This window comes from Setaria italica, chromosome VIII, assembly GCF_000263155.2.
Source record: "Setaria italica strain Yugu1 chromosome VIII, Setaria_italica_v2.0, whole genome shotgun sequence".
Lineage (NCBI taxonomy): Eukaryota > Viridiplantae > Streptophyta > Magnoliopsida > Poales > Poaceae > Setaria > Setaria italica.
In genome coordinates, this window is record NC_028457.1 from 28,094,022 (window position 1) to 28,099,861 (window position 5,840).

Genomic DNA, 5,840 nt, shown 5'->3' on the forward strand with positions numbered 1-5,840 from the left:
GTTGAATGGTTAGTCCCGGTTGGAGCCTCCAACCGGGATAAAAGGGTGTCCCTCCCTTTTATCCCGGTTGGAGGCTCCAACCGGGACTAACCATTCAACCGGGACAAAAGGTGTTCCTTTTTGTCTCGGTTGGAGTTTTTAACTGGGATAAAAACTCATCCCCATTATATACGGCCAAGACAGAGGACTTTCTTCCTCCTCCAGCCCGAGCCAGTCCAGCACATTGACAGAGAGAGCTGAGCTTCACCTACTCTCCGGTGGTGCCGAAGCAAGCAAGGGAGGTGCTGCCCGAAGTTTTTTCCCTCATTTTCGTGGGAATTTCACTCGGCCAACACAAGTGTTGTGAAGGTTTGCTACTTCATCCTCGTGTTATGCTTTGATTTATGCTTTGGAGATGGAAATATTATTTGCTAGAATGTGATGATGAAGTAGAAAAATGGAGAGGTATTTTGAGCTAGAATGTGAGGGAGATTGATGTGTCATATATAGTATGCATTATTGCATTGGTTTAAAAATGATGGTACCTTGTCTAGACGGTTTATCTTATCAATTTCAATATGGTTTTTTAAATCCATACTTATTGAACTTGCATACCGTGTTCATCTCTCCGATGATGTTCTCCGCCGAGCAGCAACGTATGTCAAGAAAGAGGTTCGATTCTACGAGAAAGAGTGGATACGGACATCGTGACCGTGTCCCCTTTTCCGTAGCATCTAACCTCTTTCATGACGAAGTGCGGTGCCGCCCAGTTGAGGACATGCTCGCGAGATGATCACGGTCTTCAAATTCAACAACTTATGCAGTGTTAAGGTAATAATTTTTGTACATAGATGGCTTCTGCTACTGGAGGAAGTGGCGATGGTGGGGGCGATCGTGGTTCCTATTTCGGCAAGGTTCCAATCATAGTTGGCCCTCAGCATAAGCCGAAGAAAAAGAGCGCGCTGAAAAAAGCAATGCTTCGTTATTTGCAGCAACGTCATGAAGAATCTGTTGCCGCGGGTCAGGAACCTCCTTTTGGTGGTCGTTATGCTCCACCCTCAGTCCCGGGTGTTTCACGTACACTTAGTACTACCGTTTCAAGCGGCACAAATAAACCTAAGGATGAGGTTGGGTCAGCGGAACCTTCGTCTTCACCGTCCAAGGATGCTTAAAGTCCTCTTTGATAATAACCAGTGGATGGCTTGTTGTATTGTATCATGTTGTTCGGGACTTTAATTTAAATATGTGTATTTGGATCTTCATGTTGTTGTATTGTACCATGTTATTTGGATTTTTAATCGATTTTCACGCGTAATCCATTGTCAAGTGTAATCCATTTTCATGCGTAATATGATGCAGATGGACCGGCAATGGATGTATAATGCAGACAGGCGGAGCAAGGCGTTTATTGATGGCTTGCATTATTTTCTCGAAGTGGCCAAAGCGAACAAGCCAGAGAATGGGTTCGTATGTTATCCATACTTCCAATGCAATAACAAGAAGGAGTATTCAAAGGATTCCTGGGGGACTATTCACAGCCACTTATTTAAATACGGTTTCATGCCTAACTATTTGGTTTGGACCAAGCACGGTGAACAAGGGGTCGTAATGGAAGATGGCAAGGAGGAGGAGGAAGATGACACCATTCCGGACTGGGTTGCAGGCCAAGCTTTTGCAGGTACTACAATGGGCGAGGCTGATGAAGATGGGTTTGCAGAAAATGGCCCTACTGATGACCTTAGTCAGGTGATACGAGATGCATACAGAGATTGCGAAACTGAGAACGAAGCAGCAAAGTTGCAGCGCATGATAGATGATCACCAAAAATTGTTGTACCCAGGTTGCCAGCAGGGCCATAAAAAACTAGGTACGACACTAGAATTTGTGCAATGGAAGGCAAAAAATGGTGTGTCCGATAAGGCATTTTAGGGGATGTTGAACATTGTCAAGAAGATTCTGCCCGAGAATAATGAATTACCGTCCACAACATATGAAGCTAAACAGATTATTTGCCCTCTCGGATTGAATGTTCAGAAGATACACGCATGCCCTAATGACTGTATCCTCTATCGTGGTGATGAATACAAGAAATTGGATGCTTGTCCCGTCTGCGAAGCCCTGCGGAATAAGATCAGGCGAGATGATCCTGGTGATGTCGAGGGGCAGTCTCCCAAGAAGAGAGTTCCCGCGAAGGTGATGTGGTATTTCCCTATAATACCACGCTTGAAGCGCTTGTTCAGGAACAAGGCGAATGCTAAGTTGATGTGATGGCACAAAGAAGACCGTAAGGAAGATGAGATGCTGAGACACCCCGCAGATGGGGCACAATGGAGATCAATTGATAGAACATTCCCAGACTTTGAAAGTGAAGCAAGGAACATAAGGTTTGGTTTAAGCACTGATGGATTCAATCCATTCGGTGAGTTGAGTAGTGGCCATAGTACTTGGCCTGTGACCCTTTGTATGTTCAACCTTCCTCCTTGGTTGTGCATGAAGCGGAAGTTCATTATGATGCCGGCGCTTATCCAAGGCCCAAAACAACCCGGCAACGACATTGACGTGTACCTAAGGCCGTTGGTTGATGACCTTTTACAGCTCTGTAAGGAAGAAGGTGTACGTGTGTGGGATGAGGATAGACAAGAGATCTTTAATCTACGAGCATTGTTGTTCGTAACCATCAACGATTGGCCTGCATTGAGTAACCTTTTAGGATAGACAAATAAGGGATATCGGGCATGCACCCACTGTTTAGATGACACAGACAGCATGTACTTGAAGCACTGTAAGAAGGTCGTCTATATGGGTCATCGTCGATTTCTTCCTGCTCACCACCAGCTGAGAAAGAGCGGGATGCATTTCAAAGGGGCGCCAGACCATCGTAAAAAACCTGCACACTGTAATGGAAAGCGTGTGTTCGAGATGATGAAGGATGTAAATGTAGTCTTTGGAAAGGGATTTGGTAGCCAACCTGTTCCGAACGACGATAACGGACATGCACCCATGTGGAAGAAAAAGTCAATATTTTGGGAGCTACCTTATTGGGAAATCCTAGAGGTTCGCAAAGCAATAGACGTGATGCACCTGACGAAGAATCTTTGCGTGAACGTGCTAGGCTTCATGGGTGTTTATGGAACCTCAAAAGATACATTGGAAGCACGACAGGACTTGAAAGCCATGGGGCAACGAGATGACCTACATCCGGAAAAGAGAGATAATGGACAGCACTACTTACGTCCTGCCAGTTACACTCTCAGCAAGGAAGAGAAGGATAGCATGTTTGAATGCTTGAATAGTATGAAGGTCCCGTCTGGGTACTCCTCGAATATAAAGGGAATAATAAATATGAAATAAAAGAAGTTTACAAATCTCAAGGCTCATGACTGCCACATGTTGATGACCCAGTTGCTTCCGGTTGCACTGAGGGGTGTTCTACCAGAAAATGTCCGGTTGCCGCTCGTAAAGCTATGCGCGTTTCTCAATGCGATTTCGCAGAAGGTAATCGATCCATCCAAGCTATCAAAGCTGCAGAACGATGTGGTGCAATGTCTTGTCAGTTTTGAGTTGTTATTTCCACCATCCTTCTTCAATATTATGACGCACTTACTGGTTCACCTAGTAAAAGAGATTGGTATTCTCGGACCTGTATAACTGCACAATATGTGGCCTTTCGAGAGGTTCATGGCAGTCCTAAAAAACTATGTTCTTAATCGTGCCCATTTAGAAGGAACCATCGCCAAGGGATATGGAACAGAGGAGGTGATCGAGTTTTGTGTTGATTTTATTGATTCAATTGACTCGATTGGGGTTCCAACTTCACGCCACGAGGGGAGGCTCTGAGGAATGGGCACCCTTGGAAGGAAATCAAGTTTGAGCAATGATACTGATTTGTTCGACAAGGCACACTACACTGTTCTACAACAGTCATCCTTTGTGTCTCCGTATATCGAGCAGCACAGGCAGATGGTAGCTTCCAAAAACCCGACCAAATCCGATGCTTGGCTTACCTGTCATCACATGGAAACTTTTCCCTCCTGGTTGCGCCAACAACTTATGGGTAACTCTGAGATTCACCCACAGCTTGCCTGGTTAGCTAGGGGACCTGCTAGCACAATCGTCAAATTCCAAGGCTATGAGATAAATGGTTACACATTTTACACGAGAGTCCAGGACCAGAAAAGCACGAACCAGAATAGTGGTGTCCGCATAGATGCCATGGACAGAAATAATAGCAAGGAGTCGTATTATGGTTTCATACAGGAGATATGGGAACTCGAATACGGACCGCTGTACATCTCTCTATTTTTTTGCAATTGGGTGAAGCTAACTGCCGTAACCAAAGATCAGTACGGAATGACAATAGTAGATCTGAGCAAGACTGGATACAGTGATGACCCATTCGTACTTGCTAATGATGTGCATCAGGTGTTCTATGTGAAGGACATGTGTAGCAAACCCAAGAGGAATCCAGAAGAGACATGGGAGCCAAAGTGCCACATAGTTCTTCCAGGTAAAAGAAAAATCGTGGGAATCGAGGATAAAACAGACCAATCAGATGATTATGATCAGTTTGATGGCATGCCTCCATTCGCCGTTGAAGTTGATCCAAGCATCCTGCTATCCAAAGAAGAGGCTCCGTACTTACACCGCGATCATGATCAAGGAACTTTCGTGAAGAAGAAAATTTTACAACGTTGTATTGTAATGCGTTAAATGTACATGACCTTTGTGTATTAATTGATAAAATTTTTAATTTACCCTATGTATGATTTCATGTGTTCTTAAATTTGTTAGGTGAAGATTTTTAGATAAACATGAACAATGTTAACCACATAAAAACATGGATTTTTCTGCGCATTGAAATTCTTTAATTGAATAATTTCTTGATCACAGCGATGCAGTAAAATAAATATTTTAGAGGCTAAATGAACTGGTATAGAATTAATGATTAATTCATACTTATTGTCAATTTACTCGTTAATTAAATATATTTTTGCATGTACAAAATATGTGAAGGTTTTGTTTTTCATCCTGAAATGCAGTGAAAAGATAAAATAAAATCCATTTCCAAAAAACAGGCGGGAGAAGAAAACTAGGAAAAAAGACCTTTTGTCGCGGGTGCTAACAGCAACCGGGACAAAAGGCTCCCCTTTTATCCCGGTTGCAAACGGCAACCGGGATAAAAGGGTATTTTTCGTCTCCCGCCCGAACGTACCCTTTTATCCCGGTTGCCAACTGCAACCGGGATAAAAGGCCCCCCCTTTTATCCCGGTTGGTGGTGGCACCCGGGATAAAAGGGTACGCTCCCAGCCCCACCTGGCGGACGCACCCTTTTGTCCCGGGTGCCATTACGAACCGGGATAAAAGGGGGGGTTAAAAGGCACTGTACTCCCTTCTACCCCCACGTCAGTTACACTTAGCAAAATTTTCGCCAAGTCCCGCGCGTTCTGCTCCGCCGTCGCCGCCCGTCCGCCTCCCTCGCCGGCCGCCGCCGTCGTCGTCCCTCATTGCGCCGGCTGTCGTCGTCCCGCCGCCGACCGCACCCAGACATCGTCGTCCTCCATCGCCCCGGCCGGCCCGCCTCGATCCTCCTCGTCCGTCGTGCCCAGCCCCCACCTCGTCGCCGCCTCCATCCTCGTCGCCGCCTCGTCACCCCTCGTCGCCCCTCGTCGCCGCCTCGTCGCCGTCCCGCCATCTCGCGCGCCTTGGTGGCTCTGTCGTCGTCGCCTCGGCCCCCGTCCTCGCCGCACCGGCCGCCGCCGTCCCGCCGCCCCGGCCGCCGCCGTCCAGCCGACCCGGCCACCTCGTCGCCCCGGCCACCGTCGACGACCGCGCGCGAGAGGTCCGCCGCCGCGCCGGCCGGC